Below are 14,721 nucleotides of genomic sequence, written 5' to 3' on the forward strand. Positions count from 1 at the left end.
ACTGGAAAGCGTCTGTCCACCTGTCACATGTATGGACGTGCTTGGCCGACCAGATCGCGGCTCTTGAATATTTGTCCTGCCACTGTCAAAGACTGTGCACCAAACCCAAACCTGTTTCTGTGACATGCAGTTATCACTGTACACATCAACAAGTTTGTGATGAATTCCAGATGCTGATGTGCCCTTTAGACACAGAATCTGATCACACTATGCACCTCAATGTGACAATGTTTCCGCCAGCCCCGCCATTTTATAACTGATGTTGGGACAGTAGGACTAATATGAGGCGCAGTCTAATGGCGGAGAAGGGAAGCAGTGGTCTACCTGCTGTGGCCTGATGGGAATGGAGAACATTACACACGAGAGGTCTTGTTACCTTACTTATTGAAATAGTACAAGAGAAGCAGCCTATAGGACAAATTAGTGTAGTAGCTTTAACCCAAACTACTAGAAAAATATACAGTAAGACACAATATCACCACTTCGTCCTGTGGCGCTGTGAACGAAATTATAACCACTCTCAAGATTCCACCTCCTCTGGTGTTCTTCCAAGCAGCAAATCTCTTTAGAACTTCATATTGCACTCAAAAACAGAAGGAAAAATTTCATAGTGTATCACACCTTCAATACAATTTACTTTCCACAATCAATATTGCAGCCCCTTACCGGAAATGATGGTCTACTAAGTACGTAGACATTAGCACATTCACTGAAGTGGCTTAAGCCGGTTGAAATCACACTCCTCCCTTCAATTCACTGTGGATATCGTTCCATTACATATGTGGGAAAATGAAAACTTCCAATACTGTAATAATGTTCTTTTAATTAAAAGATGAAAATTTAAAATACAGCACAGTTTAAAATGTTCAAATTCACCCGGTCATATGGTCTACCAACATAAAAGCGGACAATGGCACATGAATATTACAGTGTAACAGGCGTCCCTGGGTCCCCACTGTACCGTCCACCTGAGAGAGAGCTCCACTAAACAGTCCTCAACCAACACGTTTCGATATCTGAATTTCTCTAACGTCCTAGTGGATGCTGGGAACTCCGTAAGGACCATGGGGAATAGCGGGCTCCGAAGGAGGCTGGGCACTCTAGAAAGATCTTAGACTACCTGGTGTGCACTGGCTCCTCCCACTATGACCCTCCTCCAAGCCTCAGTTAGATTTCGTGCCCGGCCGAGGTTGGATGCACACTAGGGGCTCTCCTGAGCTCTTAGAAAGTTATAGTCTTAGAATTTGTTATTTTCAGTGAGACCTGCTGGCAACAGGCTCACTGCAGCGAGGGACTAAGGGGAGAAGAAGCGAACTCGCCTGCTTGCAGCCGGATTGGGCTTCTTAGGCTACTGGACACCATTAGCTCCAGAGGGATCGACCGCAGGCCCAGCCTTGATGTTCGGTCCCGGAGCCGCGCCGCCGTCCCCCTTACAGAGCCAGAAGCAAGAAGATGGTCCGGAAAATCGGCGGCATGAAGACTCTGTCTTCACCAAGGTAGCGCACAGCACTGCAGCTGTGCGCCATTGCTCCTCTCACACACTTCACACTCCGGTCACTGAGGGTGCAGGGCGCTGGGGGGGGGCGCCCTGAGGCAGCAATAAAAACACCTTGGCTGGCTAAAATACCTCAATATATGGCCCCAGGGGCTATATATGAGGTAAATACCCCTGCCAGAATTCCATAAAAAACGGGAGAATAGGCCGCGAAAAAGGGGCGGAGCCTATCTCCTCAGCACACTGGCGCCATTTTTCCCTCACAGCTCGGCTGGAAGGAAGCTCCCTGGCTCTTCCCTGCAATTCTACAGTACAGTAAGAGGGAAAAGAGAGGGGGGGCATTCAAATTGGCACTGTATACAGTATATTATATAAAAAGCAGCTATTAGGGACATAACTCAGTTAGTCCCTGTATATATATAGCGCTCTGGTGTGTGCTGGCATACTCTTACTCTGTCCCCCCAAAGGGCTTTTGTGGGTCCTGTCCTCGTTTAGAGCATTCCCTGTGTGTCTGCGGTGTGTCGGTACGGCTGTGTCGACATGTTGAATGAGGAGGCTTATATGGTGACAGAACAGAGGCCGATATATGTGATGTCGCCCCCTGTGGGGCCAACACCAGAGTGGATGGATAGGTGAAAGGTATTAACCGACAGTGTCAACTCCTTACATAAAAGGGTGGATGACGTAACAGCTGTGGGACAGCCGGCTTCGCAGCCCGCGCCTGCCCAGGCGTCTCAAAGGCCATCAGGGGCTCAAAAACGCCCGCTCTCTCAGATGGCAGACACAGATGTCGACACGGAGTCTGACTCCAGTGTCGACAAGGTGGAGACATATACACAATCCACTAGGAACATCCGTGACGTGATCCCGGCAATAAAAAATGTGTTATACATTTCTGACTTTAACCCAAGCACCTCTAAAAATGGGTTTTAGGTTTGGGGAGAAAAAACAGGCAGTGTTTTGTTCCCCCATCAGATGAATAAATGAAGTGTGTGAAAGCGTGGGTTCCCCCGTTAAGAAACTGGTAATTTATAAAAAGTTACTGATGGCGTACCCTTTCCCGCCAGGTGGATAAGTTACGCTGGGAGATATCCCCTAGGGTGGATAAGGCGCTCACACGTTTGTCAAAAAAGGTGGCACTGCCGTCTTAGGATACGGCCACTTTAATAGGTACCTGTTGATAAAAAACAGGAGGCTATCCTGAAGTCTGTATTTACACACTCAGGTACTAGACTGAGACCTGCAGATAGTGCTGCTGCAGCGTGGTCGGTGACCCTGTCAAACAGGGATACTAGTTGGCAAACATAAAAACATATTAAAGACGTCGTCTTATATATGGGGGATGCACAGAGGGATATTTTGCCGGCTGGCATCCAAAATAAAAGTAATGTCCATTCTGTCAGGAGGGTATTAGAGACCTGTCACTGGACAGGTGATGCTGACTTAAAAAGCGCATAGAGAGCCTTATAAGGGTGAGGAATTATTTGGGGATGGTCTCTGGGACCTCGTATCCACAGCAACTGCTGGGAAGAAATAATTTTACCTCAGGTTTCCTCACAGACAAAGGTACAGTCCTTTCGGCTTCAGAAACAAATGGCGCTTCCTTTCTGTACAGAGACAAGGGTAGAGGGAAAAAAGCTGCACCAGTCAGCCTGTTCCCAGAATCAAGATTCTTCCCCCGCCTCCTGTGAGGCCACACCATGACGCGGGTGCTCCACAGGTGTAGCCAGGTACGGTGGGGGGCCGTCTCAAAAATTTCAGCAATTAGTGGGCTCGCTCACAGGTGGATCCCTGTTTCTTTCAAGTAGTATTTCAGGGGTACAAGCTGGAATTCGAGATGTCTCCCCCCAGCCGTTTCCTAAAATATGCCTTGCTGACAACTCCCTCAGGCAGGGAGGCTGTGCGAGAGGCAATTAATAAGCGGTATTCCCAGCAGGTAATACTCAAGGTGCCCCTACTTCAATAAGGACGGGGTTACTATTCCACACGGGTTGGGGTACCGAAACCGCATGGTTCGGTGTGACCCATTTTATATTTAAAATCCTTGAACACAAAAATTCAAGTTCAAGATGGAATCGCTCAGGGCGGTTATTCCAAGCCTGGACGAGGGGGATTACATGGTATCCTGGGACATCAAGGATGCTTACCTGCATGTCCCCATTTACCATCCTCGCCAGGAGTACCTCAGATTTGTGGTACAGGATTACCATTACCAAGTCCAGACACTGCCGTTTGGACTGTACATGGCACCGAGGGTGTTTTATCAAGGTAATGGCCAAAATGTTGATACTCCTTCAAAAAAAGGGAGTTGTAATTATCCCGTACTTGGACAATCTCGTTATAAGGGCGAGGTCCAAGGAGCAGTTGGTAGTCGGGGTAGCACTACTTTGGAAAGTGCTACAACAGCATGGTTGGATTCTAAACAGTCCAAAGTCACAGCTGGTTCCTATGACACGTCTACTGTTCCTGGGGATGGTTCTGGACATAAACCAGAAATAGTGTTTCTCCCGGAGGAGAAAGCCAAGGAGTTGTCATCTCTAGTCAGAGACCTCCTGAAGCCAAAATAGGTAGCGGTGCATCATTGCACGCGAGTCCTGGGAAAAATGGTAGCTTCCTAAGAAGCAATCCCATTAGGCAGGTTCCATACAAGAACTTTTCAGAGGGACCTGTTGGACAAGTGGTCCGGATCGCATTTTCCGATGCATAGGCTGATAACCCTGTCTCTAAGGACCAGGGTATCTCTACTGTGGTGGCTGCAGAGTGCCCATCTTCAAGAGGGCCGCAGGTTCGGCATACAGGACTAGGTCCTAGTGACCATGGATTCCAGCCTTTGAGGCTGGGAGGCAGTCACACAGGGAAGAAATTTCCAGGGACTTTGGTCAAGTCAGGTTATTTCCCTACACATAAATATTCTGGACCTGAGGGCCATTTACAATGCCCTGAGGCCGGCAAGGCCTCTGCTTCAAAACCAGCCGGTACTGATCCAATCAGACAACATCACGGCAGTCGCCCATGTAAACCAACAGGGCGGCACAAGAAGCAGGATGGCGATGGCAGAAGCCACAAGGATTCTCCGATAGGCGGAAAATCATGTGTTAGCACTGTCAGCAGTGTTCATTCCCGGAGTGGACAACTGGGAAGCAGATCTTCTCAACAGACACGACCTCCACCCGGGAGAATGGGGACTTCCTCCAGAAGTCTTCCAATAGGATTGTACACCATTGGGAAAGGCCACAGGTGGACATGATGGCGTCCCGCCTCAACAAAAAGCTATAAAAGATATTGCACCGGGTCAAGGGACCCTCAGGCGATAGCTATGGACGCTCTGGTAACACCGTGGGTGTACCAGTCGGTTTATGTGTTCTCCCCTCTGCCTCTCATACCAAAGGTACTGAGAATAATAAGAAGGCGAGGAGTAAGAACGATACTCGTGGATGGCCAAGAAGAGCTTGGTACCCAGAACTTCAAGAATTTATATCAGAGGACCCATGTCCTCTGCCACTCAGACAGGACCTGCGGCAGCAGGGGCCCTGTCTGTTCCAAGACTTACCGCGGCTGCGTTTGTCGGCATGGCGGTTGAACGCCGGATCCTGAAGGAAAAGGGCATTCCGGAGGAAGTCATTCCTACGCTTACTAAAGCCAGGAAAGAGGTTACAGCAACTCATTATCACCGCATATGGCGAAAATATGTTGCATGGTGTGAGGCCGAAAGGGCCCCAACAGAGGAATTTCAACTAGGTCGATTTCTGCATTTCCTGCAAGCAGGAGTGACTATGGGCCTTAAATTGGGTTCCATTACGGTACAGATCTCGGCTCTGTCGATTTTCTTTCAAAAAGAACTAGCTTCAGTACATGAAGTTCAGACATTTATAAAAGGAGTGCTGCAGAGTCAGCCCCCGTTTGTGCCTCCTGTGGCACCTTGGGATCTCAACGTGGTGTTGAGTTTCTTAAAATCACATTGGTTTGAACCACTAAAAACCGTGGATCTAAAATATCTCACGTGGAAGGTGGTTATGTTATTGGCCTTGGCTTCTGCCAGGCGAGTATCAAAGTTGGCGGCTTTGTCTTGTAAAAGCCCTTATTTGATTTTCCATATGGATAGGGCAGAATTGAGGACTCGTCCCCAGTTTCTCCCAAAGGTGGTGTCAGCGTTTCACCTGAACCAGCCTATTGTGGTGCCTAGGCTACTAGGGACTTGGAGGACTCCAAGTTGCTAGACGTTGTCAGGGCACTGAAAATATATGTTTCCAGAACGGCTAGAGTCAGAAAATCTGACTCGCTGTTTATCCTATATGCACCTAACAAGCTGGGTGCTCCTGCTTCTAAGCAGACTATTGCTCGTTGGATTTGTAGTACAATTCAGCTTGCACATACTGTGGCAGGCCTGCCACAGCCAAAATCTGTCAATGCCCATTCCACAAGGAAGGTGGGCTCATCTTGGGCGGCTGCCCGAGGGGTCTCGGCTTTACAACTTTGCCGAGCAGCTACTTGGTCAGGGGCAAACACGTTTGCAAAATTCTACAAATTTGATACCCTGGCTGAGGAGGACCTGGAGTTCTCTCATTCAGTGCTGCAGAGTCATCCGCACTCTCCCGCCCGTTTGGGAGCTTTGGTATAATCCCCATGGTCCTTACGGAGTTCCCAGCATCCACTAGGACGTTAGAGAAAATAAGAATTTACTCACCGGTAATTCTATTTCTCGTAGTCTGTAGTGGATGCTGGGCGCCCATCCCAAGTGCGGTTTATCTGCAATACTTGTACATAGTTATTGTTAACTAAATCGGGTTATTGTTGAGCCATCTGTTGAGAGGCTCTATTGTTTCATACTGTTAACTGTGTTTCATATCACGAGTTGTACGGTGTGATTGGTGTGGCTGGTATGAGTCTTACCCGGGATTCAAAATCCTTCCTTATTGTGTACGCTCGTCCGGGCACAGTACCTAACTGAGGCTTGGAGGAGGGTCATAGTGGGAGGAGCCAGTGCACACCAGGTAGTCTAAGATCTTTCTAGAGTGCCCAGCCTCCTTCGGAGCCCGCTATTCCCCATGGTCCTTACGGAGTTCCCAGCATCCACTACGGACTACGAGAAATAGAATTACCGGTGAGTAAATTCTTATTATCTTCCTCAAGGCCTCTGAATATCTTCCATGTGCCATTGTCTACTTTTATATTGGTAGACCAGATGACCGGGTGAGAGTCCATTTTAAACTGTGTTGTAGTTAAAATTTTCATCTTTTAATTAAAAAAACATTATTACACTATTGGAAGTTTTCCTTTATCCCACATATGTAATGGAACAATATCGACAATGAATTGAAGGGAGGAGTGTGATTCCAACCAGCTTAAGCCGCTTCAGTGTAGACCATCAATTCTGGTAGGGGGCTGCAATATTGATTGTGGAAAGTAAATTGTATTGAAGGTGTGATACACTATGAAATTTTTCCTTCTGTTTTTGAGTGCAATATGAAGTTCTACAGAGATTTGCTGCTTGGAAGAACACCAGGGGGTCTATTCATGAAGCAGTGAAAAGGGTGGAGAAATGAGCCAATGGGGAAGTTGTCCATGGCAACCAATCAGCATTGAAGTAACATTCATAATTTGCATATTATAAAATTGTACAGAGCAGCTGATTGGTTGCCATGGGCAACTTCCCCACTGTTTCACTTCTCCACTCTTTTCACTGCTTCATGAATAGACCCCCAGAGGAGGTAGAATCTTGAGAGTGGTTATAATTTCGTTCACAGCACCAAAGGACGAAGTGGTGATATTGTGTCTCATTATAAATGTGTCACAGAAAAACAACATCAGAGTTAATGCACACCTGAATAAAAAGATTTTTCCTTTTCAAAAATGTTAAAAAATATATCATTAAAAAACACTGGTCCTCCACATGGATCAATTTCTAGTGTAGATAAATAGAGTTAATATTCCCTCTCCCCAATTTTAGTGCAGGGTGATGTTATTACTGATTTACTCTGTGCTATACACATCGGATCTCCCCCGGGACGTGGAACTAAAGGTGCGGCTATTGCAATACACCCACGGACGGCCGTCAGGTCCGGACAATCGAGCCATGTGAATACCAGCACTCAAAGCCGTGAAGCCCCTTGTTTCCCTAGGCAGGAGGTAAATAGAAAGCTGATCGTAGCTGCAGACAGCCTTTCCTCATATACGTTGCATTGAGAGGAGGGGTACAGTGGAAGCTGCTGATGCTCCAAATATCCGACTTGGTAACATACTCACCGCTACGCTGTAGCGAATACTAACGGCACTTCAAACTGTAATAACATCACCCTGCACTAAAAAAGTGGGGAGAGGGAATATTAACTCCATTTATCTACACCAGAAAATGATGTGGAGGACCAGTGTTTTTTAATTACTGTATATATTTTTTTTTACATTTTTTTTTTTACTTTTGAAAAGGAAAACACTTTTTATTCAGGTGTGCATTAACTGTTATGATTTTTCAGTTACACATTTATAATGAACCTTGTGGACTAATAGTATAAATAAATGTGTGTATATTTACACATTTTAAATTGGAGTGAGCATAATTAATTTCAGCCATAGCAGGTCACCTTATTAGCGCAACTTCTCATACTATTTCTATAGAGAACAGGCGTCTCTTTAAACAGATTCACCGGTATATCCTTTGTTTGTGGAACACACTAAACACTTTGAAGTTTGCAGCTCATATATAACTAAATCTAACTTAATATTAGATATGCAACTCAATCAGCGCCGGTGTTTTGTCTGTTTCTACCTTACTTATTGAACCACACTCATATTTAGTTCTGCAATGTTTTGTACAGTAAGTCTTTTGCAGTTTTTTGTTGTTGTTTTTGTACTGTTTCTGCTAATGAACTTTGTTAGGCACTGCGGATCCCTTGTGGCGCCATCTACATAACTACCTAACTTGTTTTCCACTAATATGTTACACCAACAGTATACAGTAGATCAAGAGCCCTTTGCCTTATTACCAGACAAATGTTGGTTCATTTCAATTACTTCTCGATCACTGACCTAGTACAGAATCAAATTTGACTTTTTTTCCCCATTGAGCCATACTTGGGGGCCAGAAAACCTTTTGTTTTGTACCAATTAATTAGCCCATTTTGGAATATTTTAAAAAAATTACCTTTATTTGTTGTTAATTTATTATAATATACCTAAATTGTATACTACATAAGATTCATAATAAAAAAAAAAAAAAAATAAGAATTTACTTACCGATAATTCTATTTCTCATAGTCCGTAGTGGATGCTGGGAACTCCGTAAGGACCATGGGGAAAGCGGCTCCGCAGGAGACTGGGCACAAAAGTAAAAGCTTTAGGACTACCTGGTGTGCACTGGCTCCTCCCCCTATGACCCTCCTCCAAGCCTCAGTTAGGATACTGTGCCCGGACGAGCGTACACAATAAGGAAGGATTTTGAATCCCGGGTAAGACTCATACCAGCCACACCAATCACACCGTACAACCTGTGATCTGAACCCAGTTAACAGCATGATAACAGAGGAGCCTCTGAAAAGATGGCTCACAACAATAATAACCCGATTTTTGTAACAATAACTATGTACAAGTATTGCAGACAATCCGCACTTGGGATGGGCGCCCAGCATCCACTACGGACTATGAGAAATAGAATTATCGGTAAGTAAATTCTTATTTTCTCTGACGTCCTAGTGGATGCTGGGAACTCCGTAAGGACCATGGGGATTATACCAAAGCTCCCAAACGGGCGGGAGAGTGCGGATGACTCTGCAGCACCGAATGAGAGAACTCCAGGTCCTCCTCAGCCAGGGTATCAAATTTGTAGAATTTAGCAAACGTGTTTGCCCCTGACCAAGTAGCTGCTCGGCAAAGTTGTAAAGCCGAGACCCCTCGGGCAGCCCACTTTCCTTGTGGAATGGGCTTTTACAGATTTTGGCTGTGGCAGGCCTGCCACAGAATGTGCAAGCTGAATTGTACTACAAATCCAACGAGCAATAGTCTGCTTAGAAGCAGGAGCACCCAGCTTGTTGGGTGCATACAGGATAAACAGCGAGTCAGATTTTCTGACTCCAGCCGTCCTGGAAACATATATTTTCAGGGCCCTGACTACGTCCAGCAACTTGGAGTCCTCCAAGTCCCTAGTAGCCGCAGGTACCACAATAGGCTGGTTCAAGTGAAACGCTGAAACCACCTTAGGGAGAAATTGAGGACGAGTCCTCAATTCTGCCCTGTCCGTATGAAAAATTAGGTAAGGGCTTTTATAGGATAAAGCCGCCAATTCTGAGACACGCCTGGCTGAAGCCAGGGCTAACAGCATTACCACTTTCCATGTGAGATATTTTAAGTCCACAGTGGTGAGTGGTTCAAACCAATGTGATTTTAGGAACCCCAAAACTACATTGAGATCCCAAGGTGCCACTGGAGGCACAAAAGGAGGCTGTATATGCAGTACCCCTTTGACAAACGTCTGAACTTCAGGAACTGAAGCCAGTTCTTTCTGGAAGAAAATCGACAGGGCCGAAATTTGAACCTTAATGGACCCTAATTTTAGGCCCATAGACAGTCCTGTTTGCAGGAAATGCAGGAAACGACCCAGTTGAAATTCCTCTGTAGGGGCCTTCCTGGCCTCACACCACGCAACATATTTACGCCAAATACGGTGATAATGTTGCACGGTTACATCCTTCCTGGCTTTGATCAGGGTAGGGATGACTTCATCCGGAATGCCTTTTTCCTTCAGGATCCGGCGTTCAACCGCCATGCCGTCAAACGCAGCAGCGGTAAGTCTTGGAACAGACAGGGTCCCTGCTGGAGCAGGTCCTTTCTTAGAGGTAGAGGCCACGGGTCCTCCGTGAGCATCTCTTGAAGTTCCGGGTACCAAGTCCTTCTTGGCCAATCCGGAGCCACGAGTATAGTCCTTACTCCTCTCCTTCTTATGATTCTCAGTACCTTGGGTATGAGAGGCAGAGGAGGGAACACATACACTGACTGGTACACCCACGGTGTTACCAGAGCGTCCACAGCTATTGCCTGAGGGTCCCTTGACCTGGCGCAATATCTGTCTAGTTTTTTGTTGAGGCGGGACGCCATCATGTCCACCTTTGGTTTTTCCCAACGGTTCACAATCATGTGGAAGACTTCTGGGTGAAGTCCCCACTCCCCCGGGTGGAGGTCGTGTCTGCTGAGGAAGTCTGCTTCCCAGTTGTCCACTCCCGGAATGAACACTGCTGACAGTGCTATCACATGATTTTCAGCCCAGCGAAGAATCCTTGCAACTTCTGCCATTGCCCTCCTGCTTCTTGTGCCGCCCTGTCTGTTTACGTGGGCGACTGCCGTGATGTTGTCCGACTGGATCAACACCGGCTGACCCTGAAGCAGAGGCCTTGCTTGACTTAGGGCATTGTAAATGGCCCTTAGTTCCAGGATATTTATGTGAAATGACGTTTCCATGCTTGACCACAAGCCCTGGAAATTTCTTCCCTGTGTGACTGCTCCCCAGCCTCTCAGGCTGGCATCCGTGGTCACCAGGACCCAGTCCTGAATGCCGAATCTGCGGCCCTCTAGAAGTTGAGCACTCTGCAACCACCACAGGAGAGACACCCTTGTCCTTGGAGACAGGGTTATCCGCTGATGCATCTGAAGATGCGATCCGGACCATTTGTCCAGCAGATCCCACTGAAAAGTTCTTGCGTGGAATCTGCCGAATGGAATCGCTTCGTAAGAAGCCACCATTTTTCCCAGGACCCTTGTGCATTGATGCACTGACACTTGGCCTGGTTTTAGGAGGTTCCTGACTAGCTCGGATAACTCCCTGGCTTTCTCCTCCGGGAGAAACACCTTTTTCTGGACTGTGTCCAGAATCATCCCTAGGAACAGCAGACGTGTCGTCGGAATCAGCTGCGATTTTGGAATATTTAGAATCCACCCGTGTTGTCGTAGTACTACTTGAGATAGTGCTACTCCGACCTCTAACTGTTCCCTGGACCTTGCCCTTATCAGGAGATCGTCCAAGTAAGGGATAATTAAGACGCCTTTTCTTCGAAGAAGAATCATCATTTCGGCCATTACCTTGGTAAAGACCCGGGGTGCCGTGGACAATCCAAACGGCAGCGTCTGAAACTGATAGTGACAGTTCTGTACCACAAACCTGAGGTACCCTTGGTGAGAAGGGCAAATTGGGACATGGAGGTAAGCATCCTTGATGTCCAGAGACACCATATAGTCCCCTTCTTCCAGGTTCGCTATCACTGCTCTGAGTGACTCCATCTTGAATTTGAACCTTTGTATGTAAGTGTTCAAGGATTTCAGATTTAAAATAGGTCTTACCGAGCCGTCCGGCTTCGGTACCACAAACATCGTGGAATAATACCCCTTTCCCTGTTGTAGGAGGGGTACCTTGATTATCACCTGCTGGGAATACAGCTTGTGAATGGCTTCCAATACCGCCTCCCTGTCGGAGGGAGACGTTGGTAAAGCAGACTTCAGGAACCGGCGAGGGGGAGACGTCTCGAATTCCAATTTGTACCCCTGAGATACTACCTGCAGGATCCAGGGGTCCACTTGCGAGTGAGCCCACTGCGCGCTGAAATTCTTGAGACGACCCCCCACCGTACCTGAGTCCGCTTGTAAGGCCCCAGCGTCATGCTGAGGACTTGGCAGAAGCGGGGGAGGGCTTCTGTTCCTGGGAAGAGGCTGCCTGCTGCAGTCTTTTTCCCCTTCCTCTGCCCCGGGGCAGATATGAGTGGCCTTTTGCCCGCTTGCCCTTATGGGGACGAAAGGACTGAGCCTGAAAAGACGGTGTCTTTTTCTGCTGAGAGGTGACCTGGGGTAAAAAGGTGGATTTCCCAGCCGTTGCCGTGGCCACCAGGTCCGATAGACCGACCCCAAATAACTCCTCCCCTTTATACGGCAATACTTCCATATGCCGTTTGGAATCCGCATCACCTTCCTCGGTGCAGTGAGCCTGTTGCCAGCAGGACTCACTGAAAATAAAAAACCTAACTTAAACTTTTACTCTAAGCAGCTCAGGAGAGCCACCTAGTATGCACCCTTCTCGTTCGGGCACAAAAATCTAACTGAGGCTTGGAGGAGGGTCATAGGGGGAGGAGCCAGTGCACACCAGGTAGTCCTAAAGCTTTTACTTTTGTGCCCAGTCTCCTGCGGAGCCGCTTTCCCCATGGTCCTTACGGAGTTCCCAGCATCCACTAGGACGTCAGAGAAATATATATATATATATATATATATATATATATATATATAAAAATGTATAACGTTTCTTGGACTTGACATCAGTCCAAGGCAGGAATAGGTTAAAGGGGTTGTTCCTGTTTTGGACAATTTCCCCTTTTTATGTCCTGAGCCCTACATAACAAACCTGGGTGGTTCTTTCCCTCCTACCATTATTACCACCAATCAGGATCCGAATCTAGCAGTTTATATAAAGGTAGTCATTGTAATTACTAGTGGGGACTAGAATCATCAGTATTACTGGTTGAATGGACTGAATCCCACTTTGTGAGCTGCAGTAGCTGCCTTCACATCAACAGAGTGGCCCAAATACTGGTTACCGGAGACAGTGGAGAGCCCAGGGAAACACATTTGCTATTTAGCAGGTTATAAAAAATGGGATGTTGTCCAACAGTCTACAATTCCTTTTAGAACTTGTCTTGCAAACAGTATTCATTAAAAAATAATACTGAAAACTTATCTCTACACTCAACTTATATAATAATTTTATTTAAAAACAACTCCAGCTCCCTTAACCCCTTCGCTGCTGAGAGTATTCTCGCCCCTGTGCAAAGGCTATTATTTAACATATACACTTGTCACATATCAACATTAATATCAGTTTATTTTTTTATGTAGTACCTACACAATTTATGCCTTGATATTATTTCAGAAATGAATTTAGAAAATACATTTAATCCTTTTGTTAAATCTAACACATAAAATAAAATGTAACCTAAATGGACAAGTTTTACTGAAGTTCAAGAAAGTGAAGAAACTAGAGTAACCTTTGTGAAATAGCAAAATATGGAATTCTATTTGCAGGTTTACACTTGAAAATGCTAAGGAATTTTTTATTTTTTTTAAAGGAAACTTCACCGTCTCAATTCAATTATTTTCTATGTGTAGGAAAAATATAGTAGCCCAACATGGCCTACCATTTTTTTTTAAACTGGAAAAGCTACCCTTACCCGTCAAGAAATACTATGGGCCAGGGAGGAGAGGGGGCGTGACCAAAATCCAGGGGGGCATGGCCACGTCCATTTAGAAAAAAAAAAACTATAAAAAATATGCTGCGGAGTGGGACATTTCTCCACCTCCTCAGCTTGTTGGAACATCATTAGGTCTCATTTGGCCTCTCAGAAAATGCTACAGTAGGTCTGGGTAATTAGTACCGACTCTCCTAATCTCGACACCCCTGAACCTACCGTATTAAATAAGGGGTCCACTTTTTTTTTTTTACTTGACTTAAGATAAGGGACATCTGGGCTTTAAGATCACTCCCCACTGTGGCAAAAAAGAAAATATTTTTTGTGTACTGTATCAGTCATTAAAAAAATGAAAGTGAATTGTTACCTATCACTATACATCACATCAGTTTGATGCAATATATAGCTTTGATAAGTAGCAATTCATGTATACATATCTGGTATCCAGGGCTCCAGCAGAGCTGTCTTCTCATGCAGTCCCCTCTGCGAAGCCGGCGGGTCCCAGGCTGAGGTCCCTGGAGGCTGCTGGGAGTTCAGGGGGCGGAGCTAGCCCCGGAGATTCGCACTGCAGTTCAAATTGCTGAACTCCCTGGAGAAACGGAAAGCAGTGCTTTCCGTCCTTTCATGAATCGCACTCATCATACTAAATTGATGCGATTCAGGCACGGAGCAGCGGTGCCCCTGGAGAAGTCAGGAACTTTTCCACGGAGAATATGTGTCAGCATGCCGGTGGCCAGGATCCCGGCGCCGGTATGCTGGTCGCCGGGATTCCGGCCGCGGGATACTGAAGACCACCCATGCACATATCCGGAGTTGCACCTTGCTAGATGTGTCTGCTTCTGCATTAACAGCATTTGCGCCTAGTTTACCACAAGTTATCACAATCAGCATGTATTTACACTTGTTCCATAGCAGGTGCAAAAGATGCGCCTCCTTCGTGAGCGTTATAATCTGATGTGATGGCTTTAAGCGTATGTTCCCCATGTGCCATAATTTATACATTTCCCTGTTTCTCTG

General features: G+C 46.3%; 1 protein-coding gene across 2 annotated transcripts in view; it reads right to left on the minus strand.

The window, feature by feature from the left end:
• Nucleotides 1–14,721, minus strand: part of PPM1J (protein phosphatase, Mg2+/Mn2+ dependent 1J) — a 244,421-nt gene that overhangs the window by 61,117 nt on the left and 168,583 nt on the right. The gene's annotated exons all lie outside the window — the stretch shown is intronic.

The sequence above is a fragment of the Pseudophryne corroboree genome, chromosome 2 (genome assembly GCF_028390025.1).
Source record: "Pseudophryne corroboree isolate aPseCor3 chromosome 2, aPseCor3.hap2, whole genome shotgun sequence".
NCBI classification, from domain to species: Eukaryota; Metazoa; Chordata; class Amphibia; order Anura; family Myobatrachidae; genus Pseudophryne; species Pseudophryne corroboree.